The sequence below is a fragment of the Cavia porcellus genome, unplaced genomic scaffold (assembly GCF_034190915.1).
Source record: "Cavia porcellus strain 051 isolate PalLab524CR breed Dunkin Hartley unplaced genomic scaffold, mCavPor4.1 scaffold_9, whole genome shotgun sequence".
NCBI lineage: Eukaryota > Metazoa > Chordata > Mammalia > Rodentia > Caviidae > Cavia > Cavia porcellus.
In genome coordinates this window covers 11760507-11786710 of record NW_026947492.1, presented here as the reverse complement: position 1 = coordinate 11786710, position 26204 = coordinate 11760507, and the positions used below count along the sequence as shown (strand labels likewise).

At 51.7% G+C, this 26204-nt stretch overlaps 1 long non-coding RNA gene across 2 annotated transcripts; it reads right to left on the bottom strand.

Annotated features, from left to right (window-relative positions):
* Window positions 1-9844: 9844 nt before the first annotated feature.
* Window positions 9845-18747, bottom strand: LOC134477627 (uncharacterized). 2 transcript variants are annotated; one of them, XR_010049670.1, is made up of 4 exons: window positions 17616-18747; window positions 13323-13405; window positions 12192-12258; window positions 9845-12102 (listed from the first exon to the last, which is right to left on the bottom strand). It is a non-coding gene; the product is annotated as an uncharacterized LOC134477627 (long non-coding RNA). The 2 variants fall into 2 exon arrangements; XR_010049671.1 differs by having other exon boundaries at window positions 17651-18746.
* Between the last annotated feature and the right edge of the window lie 7457 nt (window positions 18748-26204).

The window sequence follows — 26204 nt, the reverse complement described above, 5'->3', positions numbered from 1 at the left end:
TCATGTAGCAAACGGGCATGCATAAAAAGCAGTGACTCTTCCTGTGGGGACTTGGGTAGTGACCCTGGCTTCCTCCGGGTGTTAGAGACCTATTTAGAATATCAGTCCCTGATGTTATCCTTAGGGTGTGGGTGCATTTCTTTGACCTTTTGTTTTGAGGTCTGGCCCACAGCAGGAGGTGTCTGTCTCCCCCACAGTTGCAAGGTATCTGGTCTTCTGCCCTGGCTCCTTTGAGGGCCTAGCTGTCTGACTGCCTATAATATGTTTATCTAACTCAGCTGCCTGTGACATTAAGATGCCGGCAGCCTCATGGAAACAACAGAGGAGGCAGGAAGGGCTCTGGGAAAACTGGAGTCTTGGTGAGAATCGATGGAGTCATGCCAGACCCCATGTCAGCCACCAGGAAGGGTTCAGCCAGCCCCTGCCCTCTGGGGCTCAGCGCATGCCCAGTTCATGCTTCCTACCCCTGCTGCTCACTCTGGGCACTGCACAGAGCATGTGCCTGCCCCCAGCACTGCCTTCCTCGGGCACGTGGACATGACCTTCTCTGCCGTCCCTTCACTGCTCACCCCAGTATCTCCAACTTCACGTGTGGAAGAAATAGGAGCTGCTGGGATGAAGATGAGGGTGACCATGGAGACGGGCCCCTTTAGTAGGGAAGGCTGCCAGGTTCTCCCCAAGTCTGGGAGCATCGTCTCTTTAGGGGAGACAAGGACTGACGTTCATGTAATCCAGCCTACATCCAGGCTTCTGCTGGGCAGCATCTGCAAGCCAAGAAGACGGACAGACCCTAAAACCCTGGACTGTACACCAGTGATGACAGGAGCCTGGCACCCAGGAGGCCAGATGGGACTATTGAGGGATCAAGATTCCGCCACCAGCCAAGCACTCTGTGCCTGTGAAATGCATTCCCAGGGGTCAGGAATGCCACAGAGTATAGCATCAACCACAGGGAAAGGAGAGAGGGCAGGCGGCAGGATCTTCCGACTGGAGGGAGCAGGTCCTGAGGGCCCATGTAATGCACTGTGACACCCAGCCCCACCGGCAGCATGAATGTTCCACGTCACGGTAACCAAGTCTGACATCTCTCTGGTGCCCTGAGCATGTGCCTACCGCAGCCATCTCTACCCCAGGACACTGAAAGTCAGCGTAAGGGAGGCCCCTAAAAGGCTGCTGCTGTCACCGTGGGATTACAGGGCAGGAGTCATCTGCACTACTGCAGCACAGGTGGGCAAGGAAGGAGATTCTCCAGGGCCTGAGCCAGCCCAGCACAGGGACAAGAAGCAGATGCATGGGGAAACTGAGGCAGGTGAAGATAGTTTGGAGTAATACGAAGAGTCCTGGAAGTAACTATTCAACCTCCATGAGCATTAGTAGGGAAAGGTAGATAAATAATATTTCTGCCACTGAGTTTTTGCAAAAAGCAAAGGAGCTGACTTATGAGAGAGCTTGTTGAAAATACTAATCAAAGATCAGTGAAGGTTACGGAAAGACAAAGCTAGCCCTCCTGACAGAATAAGCCACGGGAGGCCATGAGGGACCAGGACTAGGGAGAAAAACAGGGGACACAGGTGATGGGAGGGCCTTGCTGAGACTGCACATGAGTCTGGCTAGGTCCCCTGTCCCGTGCATGTCTGGGGATCAAGATGCTGGGGTGCACCCTCCACGAGGTCTTAATAAACTGCCTTTCCCAGTCTTTCCCGAACTTCACAACGGAAGGAGCAGGCAGAGATCAGGCGGGGGGACCTCAGGATCACAAAGCCTCCAGCCCCGAGCCCACTCACCCTGCGCTTTTCTGATGGGCAGCTTTTGGGCCCTACCTTGACCTTCAAGAATCAAACCTATCAGAACAGCATTATAGGATACATCGTATCAAGTCAAACTGAATAGCAAAGCAGAGCTTCCATAATGTGTTCTGTAATAACAGTAGCAACAACTCCTAGCATTTGGATGGCAGCGTAGAATTTACAAAGTACCTCCTGTTTAATTACTCCCTTTAATGCTAACTGCAACCCTAGGAAGTAGGTGCTGAATTATTATTTTCAGAGGAAGAAACAGGCTCAGAGAATTAAATTACCTGCATAAACTCACGTCGTTGTGTGGTAACAGAACAAGGCTCTGAGCCCTGGAAGTTTCTCACGGGACCCCACGGTACCACACCCACTAACAGCAGACCACGGAGTGTGTGTGTGTGTGTGTGTGTGTGTGTGTGTGTGTGATAAGTTCCAGTTCCAGCACCAACGGTGAGTCTGGACCGGAAGGGGGCGGAGCTTCCAATGATGCACATGGGCTGGATTCTGCTTGTTCCTGAGCCCTGGGAGATCTGAGGATGGAGGGATAACCACACCCATGCATTACCAGCCAGCATCTCCTGTGCACCTATTTTGTCCAGGATGCCAGTGAGGACAAGTGCAACTTGGACCCTCAAGAAAAAAATCAAGAAAGAAACCAGAATGACATCTCTTGGCACCAATGTGGTATTTGATAGAGCCAGCCAACAGTGACCAGCCCCCCCTCCACCATTGAAAAAGCCCAAACATGCAGACAAAAGGTCCATTGTCACGTTACAAGAGCCTAGCCACAAGAACAAGGAAATATCCCCTGTAACGAGAGCCCCACTGGCAACCTCCTCCAGAGAAAGACCAAAACAATACCTACCCTCTCTTTTAAGTGCTCAGCCCTGCCCTGGTCTGCTGGATAGAGTCACTTCTGCTTCCTTTGAGTAAAACCCCTCATGTTGACCTCACAGTGTGTGTTCTGGTTCTTGGTGTGGGGTTCAGTCACTCTATCAATGTTTAATTCAGGCTTCCCATTTCATGGACAGGGAGACTGAGGTGCAGACAGCCTTCTAAAAGATAGATGACAAGCTTTATTGCAAGCCACATATATTTCTATGGCTATTACTATTCTTTGACTTTTTAAAGCAACCCAGCTCTTTACACTGTAGAAGCTCACAGTGAATATGTGTATCAAAACATCACATTGTGCCCATAAGTATGTACAATTATCAGGTGTCAACTTAAAATTTACATGAAGTGTAAAAGCCATTCTTAGCTTGATGGCCGTAAAAAATAGCCTGGCAGCCGATGGCATTTGGTCCACAAGCTATCATTTGTCAACCTCTGTTCAAGGGACCAGGCAACCAGTTGCTTCCTGAGCTGGGGTTCATCCAACCAACTATTCACAGCTGCTCTGCTCTCAGCCTGCACCAGGACCTGGAGGCAAATATCACACAGTCAGTGCCCTCAGGCTGCCTGCAGTGCGGTGGGCCAGATAAACAGCTAAAGAAATATTGTCAGCTCAGTGCACCAGCGAGAGGCAGTGCAGGACGGGGCACCCGGAGGCAGGAAAAGGGAGCTATTCCTGGGGTCTCCCTGCTGTCCTCTATGATGGCAGATGTCACAGGATGTTTAAATCCACGTATACCTATCTGTGCTGAGCCCAATCTGCATGTCACAGGAGGGCAATGGCTGTGTCCGTTTGCTCCCATCCCCTGCACCCTCAGTGATGCCTGGAACTTTCGCTGGATGGAGGAGGGGCAGCAGCCACATGGTGAGGCTCTCAGTGTTCGCTAAGACTGAGCCTGGAGTCTTCTGCCCAGTTCTCACCCCTTCCCTGCCCCCTGCTCACCTTGGCCCTCTCTGCTGACTCACATAGCAGCTACGATCACACTCCTGTCAACAAGCCTAATTAACCCCGCTACCCACAGCTGGGGGGTGGGTGGGACTCTGGTGCGTACAGGGCCAAAGGGGCCGGGGTCGGGTGTGGGACTGGGTGAGGAGATGCACACTCACGACAGGTGAAAGGATTTTGCCCTAGATAGAACACTACAGCAGTGGGGGGCGGGACCGAGGGAAGCCCACCTTGAGGGCATCTTCCCCTCCCCCAGGCAATTTACCTGTGCAGGGAAATGAGTTCCAATGGGCTACCTGGGCGTCAGCAATGCCCCTCTAGTACCACCCAGACCAAAACTATATGTATGCCCCACACAACATGTGTCTGGCAGAGAAAGCCAGACCCCAGTGGTCGTGGGTTCTCTCCACATTCTTAGAATAAAGGCCACTTTTATTTTATATTTTCTGTCTCTCTAACCGTGCCAAAAAGCCCTATCAATAGGCACTGGCTGAAAACCTGCAATAAAAAATCACAAGAACAGTTCGGATGCACGGAGCTCGTCATCTCTGCCAGGCGTTGCTCTAGGTCTTCCCGTGTATTCACTCCTCATAGTAAACGCGTGGCCAGACAAGTGCCACTGTCCCACCACTTGACAAATGAGGAAGCTGAGGCTTAGAAAACTATGCGACTTGCCCAAGGGCACACAGCTAGTGAATATCAAGGTGACGGGAGTCCTCTTTTCCTTGGTTCCGTGGCCGTGGAGAAGTGGTGCTCAGAGAGGAAGGGCAGCCCTAACCCCATGGCCATAGCCCTAACCCTACTGCCCACTGGCGTGGGCTCCTCCAGATGGCAAGACTCCTCTTCAGTCACACATGAGGACACTACAGCATCGTCATGGCAACTCGCCATTTCCATATCCACCCCCTCCATGTGCCACATTTTGGAGACACATGTTGAAGAGACTGAGTTCCTCATGCAGGGAACATGCAGACCAGTGGACAGCAGAGCTGTACACAGGCTGTGCTGTGAGGCTCCACTGGTGCCCAGGGAGAGGGTAGGGGCCAAAGACTAGACTGCTTTACATACCAACCAGCACCAGACCCCAAGGACCCCAGGCGCTCTCTTCTTCATAATCTATGATGATATGTGTTGCTATTGCTGTTAATGTAACCGTCATCCCACACTGAACCGAATACTCCACAGCGTGAACCACGTGTCCCAGGGTTTGGCACTGTGCCTGGCATGAAGTGAGTATTCAGTATATGCTTTGAAACAAGTGACTGGATGAACCATGGGTCCTGCTGTCAAGGTGCTTGCAGTTTAGGAGGGGGAACTGAGTCACACATAGAAGAGGAATGCAAAGACATGGGAGTAGGGAAAAGAGACCCATTCCTGAGCAGGGGAGCTGGGAAAGTGATGCCAAAAACTTGGCTCCAAAATGCCCCAAGGACACGAGGAGGAAAGGTCCCTGAGCTACAGGGACAACCCTTGCAAAGGCCAGGAGGTACAACCTAGCAGCTCTGCTGGACAGACTCTAAGCGGCTCGATGAGGCTGAATTATGGGTGTGAGAGTTAAGGGGGAAGAAAGAGACACCACTGGGGACAGGAATGGGGCTGAAGCTGCTTTCGGGTGGGCCTTGTGTGCCAGGGAAACTGGGTCTTATTCCCCAGGCAACAGGAGCTATTGCAGGGTTTTAAGCAATAGGATGCACAGTTTCACTTGCATTTTAGAAAATGGCCCTAGCAGAGGTGTGAATGGCGGACGGCAGCAAAGGGAGCTGGGGGCAGGCTGCTGGAAGGAGGGACAGACGGAAGGAGGGCTGGGCGCTTCAAGGGAGCAGCGAGGACGTGTAGGTTGGAGGAAGGAGGCAAAGAGAGAGAAAATGGACAGAACTTAGCGACCATTTGGCTGTGAAAAAGGAAAGGGGTCACTTAAGCTCTTAGCGTCGCTATCTGTGCTGTAAAATGAGGGTAAGATGATCTTCCCAGCAGTGTCATTGTGAGCTGCACAGGAGGACGACTGAAAGGCTGGAACGGGGTCTGGCAGGCGGCGAGAGGCATTTTCCCTTCTGCACCTCGCTGTGCTTTTGTGCCATCTCGTACGCTACACTGGTTTTTTCAAATTTCATTTTGAATTTTAGTATATGCAATATACCACATGATGCAAAACTTACCATCTTAACCGGGAAGTGTATGCTTCAGCGGCAGATACAGATATCAATATAGATAAAGATACAGACATCTCATAATGTGCAACCCTTCCACCATCCACCTCCGTAATTCTTTTAATTCTATACCCATTAGCTAAGTACACATTTCCCCTCCTCCCAGCCCCTGACAACTCCCATTCTACTTTCCGTCTCTGATTTTGGCAGCACAGGTGTGGAAGATGGAGTCATGCAGTATCGGTCTCTCATGTCAGGATTACGTCACTGAGCCTAATGATCTAAGGTTCAGAATTTCCTTCCTCTCTAAGGCTGAATAATGCACTTTGTTATGTACATACATTTTGCTTACCTACTTATCTGTCTGCATACTTAGGCTGCCTCTACATTTTAGCTATCGTGAATAATACCGCTATGAATGTGAGGCTACAAGTATTTCTCTGGGTCTCTGCTTTCAAATTTCCTCAACATATACTCAGACGTGGAATTGCTGGGTCCTATAGGAATTCTATGTTGAATTTAGTGATTTCCACAACAACCACACCATGTTTTCCCACCAAAAAGTTTACAGGAAATCCAATTTCTCCAGGTCCTCATCAAGTTATTATTTGCTAATTTTTGCTAGGAGTCATCCTAACTGGGCTGAGATGGGTCAGTTTTTACCCTTTTGCAGCATATAGCAGAACCAGGCTCAGAGGGGGTGAGCAATCCTGGGATAGAAAGGGCCAGACCATCGCCCATGGGCCAGAGGCACACGCCCTGCCATAGGCAGCCACATCTGGAGGACTCCAGATCCCTGGCAGGTCAAACCAGCTCAGAACAGGCTGCTTGTGGGGTTGGGGATTTAGCTTAGCAGCATAAGCGCCTGCCTTGCAAGCAGGCAGTCGTGAGTTCGATCCCTGGTACCGATAAAAATGAAAAAGACCAAAAAAAAAAAAACAGACTGCTTGTATACAATCTTGTTCCTCAAGATATCATGGAGGCCACTCAACATTCATTCCATTGAGTCTGCTCAAAACACACACACACACACACACACATACACAGAAACCACTGTAGGCTTTTCGAGCAGAAGGACTAAAATGAAGAGCTTGGTTGTCACTGACAGAAGAGGCAGAGTGTTCCATAGTGAGCCACAGAAGGAAATTGTCCCCCTCCCAGAGAGAAGCATTGGTCTAAGGCTAAAGACTAAAGGCTGAGGTCATCGGGCAGCAGCTGGAGCCACTGGGCCTCTGGAGGAAGTCAGGCCACTGGGAAGGCTGTTCAGCAGCAACAGAGGAGACATCTAGACTGCAGAGTCAGACAAGACACCCAGGAAAGAAATAGCCCACTTTCCCCACCACTCACATTCACCTTCTTCCAGTGCCTCTGATTGGCTGAACCCATCCAGAAGCCAGAGGGAGCCTGGGAAATGTAGTTTTCTGAGACATAAAATAGGGTGGGAACAGCAGGAATGGGTTCCTGAGCAAGGGGCAAATATTTGCCCTTTCATTCACTCCTTCATTCAGTCAAAATTTATTGAGCATCTAGATAGATGGCTGGGGGATAAAAACAACATCCAGGGTCCTCCCCCCAATCTCACAGAATTTAAGGTCCAGAAATATCTGTACTATACTGCTCATCGGATGCCCCTAGGTACCCAATAGCACCTGCTTATCTAACGTAGGCAGGGGTTGGAGCAAAACTTGGGGAATGGTTGCCTGGGAAGCTTTCAGAGTGTGGAGAAGGTGGAGCTGAGCTGAGCCAAGGCTGTGGACCTAGAGGAGGAAGGAGCTCAGTCACTGGGCCTCCTCCCAGCTGAAAGCTCAGCTTAGAATGCAACATCTCCAAAAGGGAAGAAAACCCTTAAATCCCAGTTTGTCTTCTGAGCCTGAGAAGCAAGGATCTAATGAACATGAAACACGCAGGCCGCTCAGAAGTCCTCTTTGAAACCTCCGCAGGCCAGCTTTGTCAAGGAGCAGCCTGCCTTTCAAAGCGGCTGGCTGGCTGCTTCCCCTCTCCTCCCTCCTCGGTAACAGGCAGCGGTTAATTAGCCAGACATGTTAACCACCTTCTAATCCCATGGGAGAGGTCCTAGGGCTTCTGAGAACCTGGAAGTGGGGCCGAGAGCTGAGTGCCTCCACTCCTACACCCCGCGCCCGTGTGCTCCCTCCCCTGCCAGCCTCGCTCCCACCTGGGCCCTCCCTGCAGCAGACCTGCCCTTGGCACTGGCTCCCAAGGGCCTGTGCTCAAACATGCCCATTTCCTCCTGACTCTGCCTCTTCCCAGAAGCCTCCCCAGATTTATCTCATGAATAATGACCAATCACGCCCCAAGTTCGCCAGTCTCACCTGGGATCATAATCTGACCACTATGCCAGCTTCCGTGACCTGGCATAAGGTCATGCTTCTCTCTGGGTGTCAGTGCCCCATCTACAAAACAAATGTTTGGCGCTTTTCAGACTGGAGCACTCATCAGAATCACCGGGGATCTTGGGAGACACACAATGCAGGTCACAGCCCCAGATTCCTGAGTCAGCATAGGGGGAGGAGGGGCTCAGGATCTGCATTTTTAATAAGTCTCCAGCTGCTGCTGATGCTGCTGGTCTTACTGGAGAACTAGTGGGCTGAATGGGTGAGTTTTCATCTGTACTTGTCAAGGTTCTGAGGCAGGAAGTTCTCTCACTCTGCACAGGTGAGGTGATGATGGGAGAGAGCTGAGAACTCCACCCACCCGAGTACTAGCAGTTTCGCCTGTCTGCTTCTCCTCGTGAGATGTGATCAGAACTGAGGTTCCATGTTTTAGGTCGAGGGTTTGGAAGCCTGTTCACTAAACTGGAGAGCAGGAAACTCCTTCCGGCTCCGACCCACCAGGGCTTGGGGATCACTGCATAACTCCAAGCTTCTCCACTGGCCTATTATTCAGCAGCCCCCAGGGAGAAGGGCAGCAAGAGCTTGGCCTGGTATTTGAGTCCTTGATCTTAAGGAATAGGTTACCAGAGGGATGGAGAGGCTGGTGAACCACCAGGCTATTTCAACAGAGGATGCACCACAGAATGGTCTCTCTCTCTCTCACACACACACACACACACACACACACACACACACACACACACGGGCAGGGCTGGGAACCCCAGAGTCAACGTGAGTGCCAGGAGGTGACATTTTGTCAGAGTGGGCCAGGCACAGGTCTGTCTGCATCTGTGACAGCAGGCCGACAGCCAAGGGAAGAGTGTGTCTGGCAGGGATGTAGTGGGCACCACCACACTTCTGGGGACCAGGCACCCTTAGGGCCCCCTTCCCTGGGACCCCTGCTGTCAGCTTTCCTGAATGCTGCTCAGGTCCTTTCTTGCCTTCGCTGCCATGGCTGCTACACTGCTTCTCGGCTAAGGAGTTTCCAGCTTCCTCCACAGAGGTGAATGCCCCTGAGCATGACGTCCCCAGCTCTGAGAAAACCCTTCCTGCTCTGGACACTACACATGACATCCCCGTCAGCACAATGACCTCCAAATACCCACTCCAACCCTGGCCTGTCCAGCTCTGCTGTGGACCAAGCTCAAATCACAACCTGGACATCAGACTTCGCTGACTTTGAGTCAAATCCCTGACTCTGCCTCGGCCTCTTCCACTGTGCAGCCTGGGACAGGTCACGTGGGCCTTCGAAAGTCCACGTTTCTGCATAAAGGAGGAGAGGGAAAAGGAACGGGAGAGGACAGTTTCTGTTGGGTGAGATAAGGAGTGTGAAGTCCCTGGCACTGAGCAACCACAAGGCAGGCACTTCCCCTTCGGTCCCCAGTTTATGTTCCCAGGGCTAATTTGTGTTGAAAATTCCCAGGGGCTGGTGAGATAAACCAGAGCCTTGTATGCAAATATCGTATAGTTTCCCTTGTGTAAAAACTAAAATGGTAAATAAGATCCAAAATGTGTAATAGATACTGTGAAAGTGAAAGGGGAAGAAACTGTTCAAAAGGAAAGAGTAACTAGAGCAGAGAAAAGGAGAGAAAAGAAGGGATAAGGAAATACACATACATACATATGATAGAATAACTATTCTACTAATCTGTATTAGTTCATAGAAAAGAACACTTTGTACTTACATTGTTTGATCAATTTCTTATGTCTTCAGTCTTTGTTTTGTAATCTGAGCAACTACTTTTAAGATAACAATACGTAATACATTAACCACTGTTAACCTCCTAGTATCTTGGTTTGAAATTCTGTATCTTTTTTTAAATTTGTTTCAAAATTAAAAAAAAAGAAAAGAAATTCCCAGGGGCTCCCTAAGTACCACCATCTTCTTAAAATCCTGAAGCCAGAGGTGACCCAGAAGCATGTAACTGGAGTCCACCTTGTCCTGTGCTGAGACAGCTCTCACATGGACAGCGGAGCTGAGAGCAGAGCACGGGTCCACTGCCACGCGATCACCAGCTCAGCTCTCCGCTTTCAGCCAGAGCCAGAGACCTGCACTGCGGTGTCCTTTGATGGGGATTCCTTTGGGTTTGCAGCAAGCCCGAGTCCTGTTAGTGTGAGTGGGACAGAGGCAGGAGGAGGAGGCCTCTGCACAGGAGAGCTGTGCCCTGTGAGAGTCCTCAGCTATTCCACTCTGGGCCAGACTCACGTTTAGGCTTCTCAAAGCCAAAACTCTGCAGAAAACTGCATTCTCCCCACCTCCCGCCTGCACACTAGGAGAAACCAGGCTAGATCCTTATGGCACCTCATTCACCACCAACAGGACTAACAGCGCTGCAGTGGACAGGACTGTGCTGAGACCTGTCCTCCCTTGTCCCAGGGAAGAACAGGGATGGGTGCCAGGAGGACAGCAGAAGTCATGTTCCTTTGTCACATCCAGCCTGGAAGGCTTCTGACCAAGGAAGCGAATGGCAGGAGGAGGTCTGGCTGGGAGAAAGAACACAGCTTGCATCATCCAAGAAGTCAGGAAGAGAAATGCACCTCACCTGCTGCCTCCCTGCTCCCAGGTCCCAGGGGGCTGAGCAGCAGGACCAGGATTCCTCACATAGTCCAGTCAAGAGCAAGCCCACTGCCTGAGCAATCTCCTGTGCAGTATGGTCACCCTGAGGGTCACACATTTTTTGGGAGTCCTATTTGCTCCCACAGAGACCACCCTAAACCCGTGGTCCAAGCAAGAAGACAAAGTCATCCAGGTGCTTTACAGCCATTAGGCACATCTTATCTGTCTTGACCAAAGTCATCAGCCCCATGGCACAGAGAAGCATGCAGAGACTCAGAAGGTGGAGCCCCTTTCCCAAGGTCACTGAGCCTCTCAGGGAAACACCTAGCGCTCCAACCCAAGTCTGCTTGACTCCGGATCCTACAGTCTCAGAACATACTATGGTCTTTTAAATAGCATGAGTAATAATACTTATTATAATAACTAATACTTATGTGGCACTTCCTACGTGGCAGGTGCCTTTCGGTACACTTTGTATTTAAATCATTTAATCCCCATAATAACCCTACTAGACAGGTACTATTGTTGTGCTCGCTCTGAGGCACCGAGGTTAAGCCACCTCCCCAAGGCCAGAAGACAAATCACGGGTGCTGAGAGTCACAGACTGACAGAAGCCGGAGAAAGCTCTGCAGGCTCACAGGGGGGAAGGGGTGGACTCAGGCTGCAGTGAACAGTGGGATACCTGAGAGTTGCCTGCCGCCCCAAGATGCTGACTCTCTCACCCTGTATTCCAGAACTTTGGGGTCTGCAGTTCCCCAAACTTCCTTCTGCTTCCAGTTTGCCCACGGCGAAAAGGACAGGAGCCCCACCTCCCGACTCTGTTCCCCTTCTCCTGGCCCTGGGCCCCATCACATCATGAGGCCTCCTGTGTAGCTGAGATGGATGTGGCCAGGCATTTGGGGCTGCTTCATCCACAGTTCAGGAAGACACTCAGCTGGTGCTCACGTGGGGGCCTCCCGCAGATGGTGGCTGGATAGTGAGAAGCCTCTCCTTCACTCCACTTGGGCCCCAGGGCTAAGCAAGTAGGAGTTCCCTTTGCAATGTTGTAGCTGCCACTCAGAGAAGGGGGCATAGCCCCAGCTGTCCTCAGGCCCAGTGCCTCGCCCCCACTCCAGGTCAGGCTCCATCCTCTCCAAGCCTCATTTGGCGTCAGCCACAGGTGCTGTCCCTCTCAGCACAGGACAGAGAAGGGCAGGCCAAGGACCAGGGCCAAAAGCCAGCGAGGACTCGGGAACCTGAAGAATTCATTTAGCTCTTGTCTTTGCAGCCAGCACCCTCCTGCCAATGCCACCAAAAAGCCACGGGGTCTCTGCTCCTGGGGTGCACACAACTTCTTGGAGCTTGGTCAGCAGAAGAGTTTGCTCAATGGCTGGCTCTGGCAAGAAACAGAAAGAACCTTCAGGCTGGTGTGGGCATTGGGACACAGAAGGGAGAGGAGGCAGGAGCAGAGACCAAGTGACATACCGCTATCAAGGTGACGAAGATTGTCTCCCTCCCTGGGCCAGGTCCCCAAGCTCAGTCCTCCAGAGGTCTGTGTGGAGCATGGAAGAGAAAGGAACCAGCAGCACAAGGCTGAGAAGAGGCCCATGGCAAGGATGCTGATTTTAGTGGTCCCAGAAGGTAGGGAGCAGGGCCACCAGCATGTCTGGGAGGGGACTGTGGATCCTACTGATGTGACCCCCTGCAGCGTTGGGCAGAAGCATATTAAGGTGGCCTTTTGCTGAGCTGGCATGTTTTTGACTCCCAGCTGGGTCACAAAATGGGACAAAATATCCATAAAGTTCCCGAGTGTCTCTGCAGCTAGAAGCTTGCCAGGGGATGCTGCCCCCCCCCCCACAATTGATCTTAATTTCCTTGATTTGCACATCCCTGGCCTCACCCAGGGCCCATTCCCCACCATGATGAATGGGTAGAAACAGCCTGGAAAGCCAGGTCTCAGGGCTCTGGGCTGATCCAGCAAGGGCCACAAGGAACAAGGCAGCCAGCTCTGTCTGCCTCCACCTGAGTCCACCCCTGCCCCTTAGGCTGTGAGCCCCATGAGAGCTCAAATCCTTTCTCCATTTGTTCCCTGCAGGAAGATCTCCACCTTGTCATAAAGCGCCAGGATGGGAAAAGAGCAGGAGCTCAGTACCGGGGTTCAGTTTTATCACACACCCGGGGAGTCTGGCCCAGGCCTAGGTGCTTAGAAAACAGCAAAAGTGTGACTTCACTGTTAGCTGATCTAAGGGGATTTGGCCGCCTACCATGCAGAACGCGTCCATCCCCACCTCCTGTGGGGCTGCCCCAGTTTGTATCCTAAATAGACTGAGGCTGCCAAAGCAAGCACTGGCAAATTATTCGGCAGCTCTGCACCGTTGTCTCCTTAGCTTTAAAATGGAACCAATAACATAACCTACTGCTCACGTGTCCTGTGAAAAGTCTGAAGGATGGTGTGCTTGGCAGAATAATAGGCTTCAAAAGTGTTCACGTCCCAGTGCCAGAGAACTGGGAATGTTTCTTTGCACAGCCAAAGGGGCTTTGCAGATGGGATTATAGTATAGCTGTATTAGTCAAATTTCTGCCACTATGATAGGAAAAAAGACTCTTTTGGCTTACAGTTTCAGAGGCTTCAGTCCATGGTCATTTCCCAGCTGTCTCTAGGCCTGCACTGAGGCAGAACACCATGGCAGGCACATATGCTAGAACAAAACAAAAGAGAAGGGAAGTGGGGTCCTAACTTCCCCATCAAGGCGTGCCCGTGTCCTAACTTCCCCCTACTAGGCCTTTCCTCCTGAGAGTTTCACCACCTCCTACTAGTGCCATAGGTGGGACCAAGCCTTTAACACATGGCCTTTGGGAGACATTTAAGAGCCAAACCAACCAGGTGTGGCGGGGCATGTCTAATCTAAGTATTCTGGGAGGCTGAGTCAGGAAAATTACAAATTCAACCCCAATCTGGCCAACTTAGAGACCTGGTGAGGTACTATCTGAAAATAAAAAGTAATACAGCTAGAGAATATTTTCACGCAAAGGTCTTGGATTCAGTCTCCAATACTATAAAAAAAAAATATCCAAACCATGATAACAATTGTCAAGATGGAGAGATCATCCTGTATTCCCTAAGTGGGTCCAACCTAATAATGAGTTCTTAAAAGCCCTTGACCTCTCCAGGCTATGAAAGAAGGGAGGACATAAGAAGATACAACAATATTAGCTGGCTTTGAAACTGGAGGAGGCATCGTGAGCCCAGGGAGATAGGCGACCTCTCAAAGCTGGACAAGGTAAAGACATGGAAGGCCCCGGAGCCTCTGGAAAGGAGGCAGCCCTTCCTACACCTTGGTTTTTAACCCAGAGAATCTTGTGTCACGTTTGTAACCCTCAGCAGAGCTGCAAGATAACAAGCTTGTGTCGCTTTGATTCGCTGAGTTTGTGCTAAGTTATTGCAGCAACACTAGGAAGCAAATACACATGTGCGAGCAATTTGAAGAGTATCCAGCACACAATGAGAGCCTAAGAATGTCAGCTCATTGTTATTCTTACTAGCTTGGCATCGGTCCGAGTGGGGGGCACGTACTTGGTTGTAGCGTGAGCTGCTCAGAGTCCCTGCCTCACTGCCCTGGGGAATGGAGACTGGACATCAGACAGCCAGGGGGCAGGAACATGCTCAAAGCAGATATGTGCTTGGCACAGCCACCAGCGAGTATAAGACAGATGATGAGGCCCCCCTGCAGTCTCTTTCTTTTAAAGAGCAGGAATAGTGGGCACCCAGGAGAGAGGGGTGGGCCTGCCTGGCACAGACATGATGACAATCCTATAGTTGTCCCTGCAGAGATGACAGCCACCCCAGCCCTACACAGCTAGGTCTGCAAAAGGCTTGGCCATGAGAGTGATCTGTCTGGAATTCAAACTGTATACCCTCTGCGCTATGCAAGGATGAACATGGGGGGCCCCAGAAGGGACTGGGTTAGACAGAAAAGGGGTTTCCTCTTGGGGCCGGATTAGTAGGTCCGCTCAGAAGGGCTTCTGAGGGCTAGACCAGGGAGAGAGAGAAATGACCCTTGAGGTGCCATCTGGCTGACTGGCTCTGGGTCACCCTACAGATCCAGGACCTCTCAGTGGCCTCATCCTCACCCTCTGACCAAAGGAAAGTGCGGCTGTGTCCCCCATACATGGTCTGCCTGCTCCCCATCTTTGCAGAAGCATTCGTGGCCTATCCTTCTCCTCCATGACTCCTGCATCCTGCCTAGACACTAGAGGAGGTCAGAAACCTATCCCCAACACATCTTCACCACTGTCCACATTTCCTCGGAGGTTCTGCTGCGGATGAATATAGAGGCCACACTGGTGGCCTTTCCTGGACTCCTGAGTCCTACGGTAAAAGCCTTTGCCTTGGGCCAGACCAAACCCCCCAGTACACATACCAAGACTGTCCCACCACGGCCACAAACTTCCCCATGTCTAGTGGACAGGGGCTGCTTTCCATCAGACCCAAGCTCAAAGGCCCTGTGAGACTTAAATTCCCTGAGGGCAGGGCCACACCTGTCTGTGCACCCCTCCAGATGGCCTGGCAGGAGGGGCTCCAACTCTAGGCACTGGAGAAGGAAACCCCATGCAAGCAGGGGCCCTGGACCTCAATTCCTCCATACTCCCTCCAAAGGGGCTTGGGCAGAAGGAACCACCTCCGAAGGGGCCACTTGGCATAGCTACTGCAGCAGTGAGGCCGGAGGACAGGGAACCACTCCTCCCAGAACAGCCTGACCTTGGCCAAACCTCTGCCCACTCCTCTGTCTCCAGCTTGCAGCGCCACTTACCGAAGAGTTTACTCTCCTAGGACCTCCCACTCCCGCCTCAGGAGGTCAGCCTGCCCCGGCCCTGCATGTGGCACTTATGCACAGCCAGGAAAAGCACCTCTTTCTCCACATGGACACAGTTCCTACCAAGACACACAGCCTGGGGAGAACATAGGCCAGATCTCAACTTCCATCTAAAGATACCACTTGGCCAGGTGTCTTTGCACAGTGCGCAACCTGCCCTCCTCTGCCCAGAGCCCTGTTGAATGGAGTTTGGAGAACACAGCTGCTGAAAGAAGCTGCTAGGACCAGCCTTATCCCTCCACCTTACAAATAAGGAGATAAAGACCCAGAAGAGCAAGCTTAATTTACCCAGGTCACATGGCAGGCCCGTGGCAGAACCAAGGCCAAAGACCGGATAGCCTGATCCCAATCCAGTGCTCTTTCCCTCAGCCCATTGTACCCAAGCCTTACGCTTGAGGACAGATGCAAAGCCGAGATGGCAGGAGAGGCACCAAAAGCAGAGCCTGGGAAGCCTTCTCGAACTAATTATAAGAGAAGTGATAACTTCATCTCGAACTCTGTCTGGACATAAAATTGAACATAAAACTCTCTGAACCGTGTACCAAGCACCTAACCCTTGGCCGGTGTGCAACGTAAATACAGAGCTTCCCATTTATTTCCCTTCTCCCGGCCACACTTATTCTGTGCTTCTGCCAAGGCTGTGGAGGCCCGCAGATCTGTAGGGGCCGGAAAAGCGCAGGCAGAGCTTCGAGCTTTGGAAGCACTCTGAACACACACCCCGAGAAGCTGACTTTTAAATTCGATGATGCTGATAAAAGAGGAGAGCAGGAAAGGCAAGAAAGAGGAAGAAGAAAGGCAGGCCTGACAGTGCGGCTCGGTGGTGGAGCGCTCTCCTGGCCCAGGCCCCCAGCACCACAGTTCCTGCCACCTTAGTCCCTCACACAGGGTTGCAGTAACACCACTGATCTCTGCCTCCCAGAGCACACATTTGCCCCTGCTCGGTCTCTCTGTGTAGTGTCTACAACATAAATGCACAAATTAAGTTCAGGCAGAGCCAAACATCCTGGTTTTGAACATAAGCTCCGTCGTTTCCCGGCTGTGAGATTTCTGGCAAGTGCCTTCCCTTCTCTGAGCCTCGACTTCCCCTTCAACAAAATAGAGATAATAACAAATGTGACCTTGGAGAGTTTTTAGATGATTATGGGAGAGAATGTATGCGTGACACTTTACAGGGTGCCTGGAGGTAGTGGGTCCTCACAAATATCTCAGAGTGCTATTTTGTGACACCTTGTTCTGGTCCTGTTTCCCTGCAGAAATAGAGAGGGGAGTATTGTCCAGGATGTCTGGCACAGTTTACAGTTCAGTATTTCAGCTTCAGGATGGACGGTCTGGAAGCTTCTAGTCACAGGAATAATCAAGCATAATTCACATGAGTATTTTACATGGGCATGGTAGAAGGTGGTGTGAGGGGATGGGTCTTTCAAAGTCCCTTCCAATTCCAAGAGCCTGTAGAGAAACACACATCCAGGTACTCAAGAGGGCACAGCCTTGCCCACAAATAGGGCCACGCTCTCCACCCTGGCTGTGGGAATTAGGAAGAAGTATGATAAACCAGGCAAACCAGCGTCCCCACCCAGTCTCTCCCCAGCCCCAGCCCAGCACTGCGTACACACCCACTGGCAGCCAGGTGGCCAGCAGGAGCTTTGCGGGAGAGGCCAAGCAGGTTGTCAGGAGCCTGTTTCCTGCCCATCCCTTTTTATGGTACTAACTGCCAGCCACTCCCCACCCCCACAGCAGCCCAGGAGCCATGGGGGGCAGGACCAGGGACAGGGACAGGTAATTGGGTGCTGGTTGTAGCTCTGACATAGGTGCGTGGGGAGAGCATCTAAGCAGTCCTGGCCTCTAACGGGCAAGGACCTCAGAATTGAGTTGCTGTGAGAGGTAAGAACTTCCCCAGCACATAGGAAATCAAACACAAGTCTGCAGAAGAGTCAGAAGCCCTGTCTGTAAGGGAGGCTCAAATCCAGCTCCACCGTTCTAGTCCAAACAGGGACAGGCTTCCGGGTAGAAGAAGAGACACTCAGGTGATTCTTACCGCCTGAAGTATTCCTGCCTGATTTCCTCACTCACCCACTGGGTCTCGGACACTTCTTCCTGCCGTCCAGGGCAGACGGCTGAGCTCGCACTCAGGACGGCAGCCAGCCATGCACTCCTGCGTATCATTTGTCACTGTAGCTGCTGCCACAGCAGCTCCGCCTTCCTGGCAGAATTGGTTTTGCCTGGTATTTAACAGGGCCCCCAAGTGCCACGGAAGATCAGATCAGGGGAGAGGAGGTCAGGGGCTGCAGCAGTGGGGACACGGTGGAGGGGTTGTCCAGCTGGTGAGGCTGGAATAAACCCTCCTCTGGTGATTCTTCCCAGGAGGCTTGCAAAACTTAGGTGAGGAGCCAGCACTGAGAGGAAGAGCTCTGCCTGGCACGGTGGGCCTGGTGGAAGGCAGAGTGTCTCCGTGTGCACGTGAGCATGCGTGTCTGTGCGTGTGTGCCCACCAGCGCGCGTGTCCTCTCGGCTTCCCTACCACAGTCCAGCTGCTCTTCCCGATCAATGGCCTCTTCTGTGGCAGAGAGGGGCAGCAGGGAGGACATGAAATGTAGGGGGAGGGCCGCTTCCTGCATGCCCACGAGTCCGACCCAGCTTACAGTCGTCGGGGGTACCTCGGGAACCGGGAAACGGACGCCCCCCGGAAGTCTCTGTACACCCTGAAGCTCAGAGGGTTACCGCTGGTCTCCTGGAGCAGCCAGTGGGGGGAGGAGGGGCAGGACTAGGTCCGCAGGTCCCCTGCTCTGAGAAAGGAGCCGCGCGACTCCCGGCCCCTCTGCCGCTAGGTGGCGCAGAGCCCTGCTCGTCCCACTTGGGGCAACCCCAGGGGCAGCGGCCCCAAAGCAGCTGGCACAGCTGGAAGCGGGCTGGGGCGACAGGGGCCTTCTGGCGCACGCAGAGAGAGGGAGCAGGGAAACAGGACGGTCGCATTCGTGCAGCCATCACGCGTTCCTTTACGCACGTCGATAGAGTTGCACAACCTTCTTATAAAAGTCTACATGTTGGGGCTGGGGATTTAGCTCAGCGGCATAAGCACCTCCCTTGCAAGTGTGCGGCCGTGAGTTCGATCCCTGGTACCGATTAAAAAAAAAAAAAAAAGTCTACATGTCCTTGTCTTCAAGAACAACCTCAGAGAAACCAAAGCTTCGCGCAGGGTGTCTTCTGTGTGCAGGGTAATCTGTGCGCAGGCCTGGGAGAGGTGCAGCCAGCGCTCTTGATTGTGAATCAGCGGAGCATGGGCTCTGAGGTGGCCTGTCTCGGCCGTACTCCAGACCCATCAGGTGGGGACAGTAGCTCTTTTCTGCCAGTTCCTGCTGAGGCCTAGATCACCCCATGTGACCAGGCAGACTCAGCCCCTGTCCTCAGGAGTTTGTGGAGTAGGGTGGGGACACAACAGGAGGCAGATAACTATACAAATAATTACTTAGCTCCGGCTGCCACAGAAGTTTCCAGATACTCAGCCGGAGCTGCCTGCCTGGATCCTAACCAGGGCTGGCTGTAGAAAAGATGTCACTTCTTCCTATAACATAAAAATACGACAGGGTTGCTTGACACCCAGAGTGTCTTCTTCCTTCAAGGAAACAGCACAAGGGGAAAAGAACCAGCATTTTCTTCGGGCTTAACTCTGGCAAGCATGGCGATCTTCACTCCAGAGCTAGGGTTGGAACCCACGACTGGCTGACATTCAAATCCCACACTTCCCCTGCTATGATTGCTGTCCCTGGGACCAAGTCTAGATGCTCTCTGGGGGCTGGAGCACTAGGGGAGGAGAGAAGTCAGAAAGAGAAGGATCCAGGCAGGTAAGAAGCCTCCAGAGAGGGGCCTTGTCTTCTCCTCCAGCTCATCCCAAACAACTCTTTCTCAGCATCTCTGGACCAAACCACTAGCCGCTTAACATTCTGCTCAGTTTCCTCTCTTCTCTGACTCCAAATGTTTATCAACACATGCTGTAATGTAATCAGCTTCTGGGAAAATACACACCAGGTAACGGATGCTGACAAGAGTGTCAAACAGATGTCCCCTCCCTGCCCCTCCTTCCCTCCCTCCCAGCCAGCGCTGGCATACCCAGGAACCACCTTCCAGCCTTGGCAGTGGAGGCATTTCTCAGGAAGCTGCCAGGGCAGGGACGGCCTGGCACCACGGGGTCCAGCGGTCTACCAGGAACTGTACTGTAGGCTCTGTACACCTGCTCTCATCTGGTCCTCGCATGACGCTGTGAGTTCTGTCTTACCATCTGCATTGTGGGTACAGAAACTATGGCCCACAGCGATAATGAACCCAGCGTGGCACAGCAGCAGAAGTCAAGGGACAGGCCAGCACCCTAGTGAGCACCCGTCATTGAAGGGTGCTCTGATCACCTTTCAAAGTCACTGGCTCAGAGGCCGGGTGGAAGGGACTTGCAGTGCGATCCTGCCCCAGCACAGTGGGGACAGAACTTGGTGGAAGAAGGAATTTCCCACTGCAAGTGCGCCAGGAAAGAGAGGCTGAGGGAGGGGGCGCTCCTTCTTTGTCTCCCCCTCCCCAAACCAGAGCCTAAGGATCCACAGACCAGACAGACAGAAGAGAGGAAGTACAGAGTTGGGGAAAGCCCAGAAAGAATAAGATGTCCTCATCCAAGACCTTCCGGGGGCCCCCAGGAATCAGGGATCAGCTGTCTGAGGCTAGGCTGTCCAAAAGGAAATCAGTATTTGCTTTTCCCTCCAACACATCCAATTGCTCCTTTCATCTGACAGCAAGTTGTAAATGAGGCTTTATGGGATTTCTAATGATGGTGGTTTCCCTTTATCAGCCTCCAATTCCCACTTCTCGGCCAGAGCTGACTCCAGAAAATGTTTTGACCAGAATCAAGAATCTTGCAGTCCCCTATGCTGAGGACTGGAGGTGGTCAAGTCAACATCCAAGCGTCAAGGACACTCACTACCAAGTCAGAGATGAGTTCCCAGTCATCTCCTAGATGGGCATATCTCAGCTCCTGGTTTCTGGTTCTGCAGACATAAACCTGGAGCAATAATACCGCTCCACCCACCTATCCCGTGGGGCTGCCGTGAGGGTCAAATAGGATTACAGGTCTGAAAGCCCTCAGGGAAATATAAAGCAATCACCCAACCTGGTTTTGCTATGATTATTACTGCTGCTGTGCTTTCGCGTAGGTGCAACTGGGGGAACAAACTACGGCAGCCTGTAGGTCTGAGAGTGAGCTCACTTGTGTACAGGAGTCTGCATGCATCAGTTTTGTGAAAGGGTGAAGTTCTTGTGCTTGAACCTGCTTTTAAAAGCATATACGAGGCAGTATATGTGTGTATCAGTATATGTGCGTCAGTATATGTGCATACATTAAAATCTCTTAATATACTCATATGTAATATCATTAAACTACAATACAAAGCCCTGTGTCTCAGGCATTGAGTTAAATGCTTAATCGGAATGTTCCTTTCTAATCCTCATGGCATCTCTTTAGGATGTGAGGGGGTGTGGGCCAGCACAGCTGTGCAGACATCTATCTGAGTCGGTGTAGACAGCATTTACAACATATGTGTGTTAGTGCTTGAGCAGCGTGTCTATGATAAATATAATGCCATGTTTATGCATCTCATCCAGGTAGCAGGGAGTGTTTCTGAGAGCTTGCCTGAGTTTCAATGAAAATGTAGGCATAAATGTCAGTGAGTCTAAATGAGTGTGCACAGGCGTGTGTGTGTACTCATATACATGTGGGTGCACGCCTACTTCCTCTTTCCTGGGAAGGTCAGTATAACTGTTCATGATTTATCAGCTGTCTTGGCCGCATGAATCCCCAGCACATCCCGAGTGCCACTGCCACACAAAGCATCAAGCCCATGCAGACGCACTGTGGTGACAGCCATGTGCCTGGGAGGAGGCGCCACAGCCTATGCCAGGCAGACAGGCTCCTGCCAGGGGAGTGTGCAGGTGAGTGCACCAGGCTGGGAGATGAGGGTCCCTCTGCAGACAGGCCAGTACAAGGGCCCTTGGAGCACAGCAGATAGAGCCACGCAGTTGGGTCAGAGGACCTAGGTCTTGCACAACAAACCGGCCCGGCTCAGGACTGCCACCTTAACACAGCGCCTCTCGTCTGTATCAGAGTTTAATGATGTACACGGGAGCTGCTGAGTGGGCAGGCGTGAAAGCGCTTGCTCTGCTCCAGTCCTACCACGGCCTCTTGCTGCCCTAGGAACTCGGTCCAAAAATAAGGTAGCATACAAGGCAAGCCTCCTCCCAGACCCCTCGCTGCTCCTGCACAGCCAGCCACACTGAGCCACACTGTCCTGCTATGCACTGGGGCTCTCTTCCCTTATTTCATTTCCCCACAACACAACATCCCTGGCTCGCAGGCCCCACATCTTGGGGTTCTGCTGACCTCAGAAATCTCCTGGTCCTTCCTGACCCCTTCCTCATGGATCTGTGCCTTCCCCAGTAGTCTTTGGTTCCAGGAACAGGAGCATGTACACAGCTTTATCCCAATGCCCAGCACATGCCTGTTACAGGTGGTCCATACATATTTCCTTTTGGGTTTGGTTTGGTTTGGTTTGGTTTGGGGTTTTTTGCTGTGCTGGGCATCAAACTCAGGAACGTGATCATCCACGTTTTAGGTAAGTACTCTAGCACTAAGTTGTACTCCCACGAAAGTTTATTGCGAGAGATTAGTTGCCTTAAATGTGCATATATAATCATGGTCTTTTTTAAAATAGGTTCTTTCTGTGTAGTTGAGGCTGGCTTCAGACTCTTAGTGATCCTCCTGTCTCAGCCTCTCAAGTGCTGGCATCATAGGTGTGTGCCACCACACCTGGCTTCTAGACAGGCTCTTAACTCTTAGCTCTCAACACTGGGAAGAACCCTCCTTCTCCTCCCCGCCATCCCACCCACCAGTGATAATCACCCAGCCCAACAGGTGTGAAGAATGTGGAGCTCTCACAGTGCTTATACAAAGGTCTCCGGTGTCATCAGCACCATCTTACATGGGAGAAGACCGAGGCCTAAAAGGTCAAGAAGCTCATTAGTAGGTGGCTGATTTGTCCTGATTTATCAGGAACGTCCTAGCTTCCTCATCAGAAAGCCCCGGGGGGAGGAGGGGTCTGTCATCCTTTTTGTTACAGGTCTCATGGTTGGCAAAAGGCTAGGTAGGACTCCTGACAGCAGGTCACAGCATCCTTCGCTGCTCAGCTGTCTCCTGATCAGCACCTCGTCTCGGGTCCTCAAAATTCAGTCACCCACATGGGCACTGCCTGCCCTCTGGATGTCACCCTCAGGCCTCTGGCACCCTCCTGGAACACCTCTCCCCAGAAGCATGTGCCCAAGAAACACAGGACACTACTGTCAATCTAAAGCAAATGTAATTCAGGAGTGCATATGTACAGGAAAAGCATCTTATAGACTATAGAAAAATATTAAATCTGCTATTAAGGCAACCTCGCAATGATACTAAATTTTTAAATAAAATTAAAATTTAAAAAATCTTTACCCACAAGTAACTTTCACTTCTCCATGTTGCCTTCTAATTTATTGCTCTATGGTGGCTATTTTTTACAGAATTGTAAGCAGAATATGTATCAGACTTGTTATTTCCCCTTCATTTTATAGAAACTGATTTAGACTCATTTGAGATTCTTTACGTCACCTCTGTCCCTCATTAGCCCAAATCATGCGGAGCCTGGGCTCAGTGCTATCTTCTCTCCAAAGAACCCTTCATACAGCGGGGACTCCTGGCCCAGCGCCCCAGCTGGGCCTCAGCAGGTGGTCATGCAAACATGGTCTTGTGTACTGTGCAGGTTTCAGGGAAGAGTGACAGAGCTCTCACCAGCTCCTTCCTGGAAGGGCAGACACCCGACAAGGCAAAGACCCACAGTTCCACACTCCTCCAGAGGAAATGTCCGCAGCTTATTTTCTCTGCTGCATTTGAACTGACCAGGGATCTCTGCTCTTCCTGGCATCTCTTGCCTTACATATGTTTCTGCCAAAAAAAAAAAAAAAAAATGGTTCTTCTGGATGAGTAATCCACCCTGAAAATCATCCTGACCACACCCCCTGGCCTGAGATGAAGGGGCACCATCTAAGGGAAGCGAGTGAGGGGGGAAAGCTAAATGTCTCTTCCTTGAAGTCCTCTTTCCTTTTGTCTCTTCCTCAGCTGGACCTGTTCTAGGTGGGAGCTCTGCCAAGTCCCTTCCCATCCTCATGATCCAAGATTTCCTCAGACCCTCATGAAGTCCTCCGGTCAGCATCACTGCCTTCTCCATAGCAAGACTGCTGCCCCCACGAACACAGAGAATGTCTCAGATTTGGATATGGTGAGTCACAGGAATGCCAAAAGAGCCACCAGACAAGATGCAGGATGTACACTGACTTGCCTTCCAAATCCCTTTCTGGGAATTGGGTTGCTCAAGATGAGACTGGATCCTCTCTATGCTGCTCAGAGTTCCAGTCTTGATAGCTACAGAGACGCCTGAGACACAGAGCCCAGAAGAGGCTGCCTATCAGCCACCTTGACTCCACTTTGAAGCCTTGGCTCACAGACCTAGAGATAAGGTGCAGCTGTGTTCAGCAGATCATTCCCAAGAGCATGGCAGCCATGGCAATAGGAGCCATCTCCGTAAGAATAACAATAATTAGGTGCTGCTGAGCATTGTGAGATAGAGAAGCACCGTCATAATCACCACAGCTACCGTGGAGAGATGACAGTGATTCGGGGCTATACCTTGCCCCCAGGAGCACTGCCTGGGGTAAGGGTGACCTGCTGGGCTAGAAAAGGGGGGATACCCAGGCGGTGGGGGGGTCATTGCTGGGGATGGCTGAACTTTGGACATGCCCCCCCCCCCCAGCCCCAGGATCCTTTCTCCTCTCCTCTCCTCTTCTTCTGCCCTCAGCCTCAAGTGATCTCAGACTGAGGACCTATCTTACCCTTGCAACAGCTTTTTCTTCTCCTGTCCACAGATTTCAGTTGATTGGGTCATCTTGGGGACTTCTTCATAGGATTCCCCTCACATCAAAGCAAGCTTTATTAGCCAATAACCGAGTGACACACAGGACCTAGGATAGGGCTGGGAGGGGAAGTCATTATTGTGTTGACTTTGGGTGTTTTCCAAGCTGAACAGCTGCCTGTCTGAAAGATGCCGGGGAAGCTGGGGGAAGGAGGGCTTTGAGAAGAGGGATGGCCTCTGTCTGGTCACCTCCTCGCTGCCTTAGATCTGAGGCAGGCGAGAAAGGCGAGCCCAGCCACCTGGTCTCTGAGTGGACCGTCAGACATCTCTACAGTCATCGAGTCTCAGAGCCAAAGGGGAAGGTGGAACTTACCTCTGTGCCACGCAAGGAGCCCCAGGGCAGCATTCCTGGAAAACGGACCTGTAGCCGCTGTCCGAAAAATGACTGGTGTTTCCTGCCATTGTTGGTCAGCCCAGGTCCCCGCACAGCCTTCCCTACATTACACCAGGGCCTGCTTCCCGGGGGATTATGCCCATTGTCCTGATTCTTCCCCCATGAAGTCACATAGATTCCACACGCTCCTCTCTCCCTGCAGGGGCTGGAAGGTGCAGGTCAGGCTTCTCTTCTGCTCCTTTTGGCCTTCCTTAAAGTCTAAAGCCACCCTCCAGTGTCTCTCTGCAGGTGATTTCAGTTCCCATCTACTACAAGCACCTTGTTATTAATTTCTCTGCTTCCCACCCCAAACCATCCACATGGGCTGCTCTCTGTGCCTCCCCAGACTGAGACAGATGCCTCTTCGCCTCACCAGGCTGCCTCCTCCCTGCTCTCCCCGCTCCAGCCTGCTCCATAAATGCTACCTTCTTTCAATTATTCCACTTGCCTTTCCAGTGCTTTGCTGTCCACTCCCGCCTTCCCTCTGACTAAATGATGCTCAGTTGCATTTGATTCCCCACCAAAAAGCGAGAGGTAAACCCCTTGGCCTGGCTTCCTATCCTTCTCCAAGCTTGTGATCATCTTGGTCTGCCCCGTCTAGAGCCAAACTTCTCAAATACAGAGAAGCTACCTGCTCCATGCGCTCCCGCTCTCTCTTTGATCTGGCTTCTGTCCCTGCGTGGCCACCAGCATCATCCCCTCAAAGGTCACTGTTTCCTAAGACCCCTTCAGATCCCTACCTGCTTCCCACAGAACCACACACTGTGGGCAACTCCCTCTTCCGTCCCCATTCATCCTTTCCTCGCTGGCTGGCATAGCAGCCCAGTCCCCTGGCTCCCACTCCCCCACTGTGCACTCAGCCCGTGTCACTGCCAGATGCACCTCCTGAGGGCACGGCCTCTAGAGCTCCCAATCAGGGCTTCTGCTCAGAAACCCTCAGTGGCTTAGCACAGTCCACAAAGGGGAGGGGAAGGATGGGGAAAAAAGTTTTCAAACAGGAAAAATCAGGGAGTGTAAAAGTATCACAACACATAACATAGAATGCAATGATCCATTAGGAATTTCAAACTTTTTAAAGCAAACTTTAAAAAAAGAAATCAAAAATCTATTAAGAAGAATTATTAAGAAGGCCAGTGTTTAAGGTGCATGAAGACAACATGCTCTTTAAAATAGTTTCTATTAGTGGAGGAGAGTGTGGTAACACATGCCTGTAATCCATCCCTCT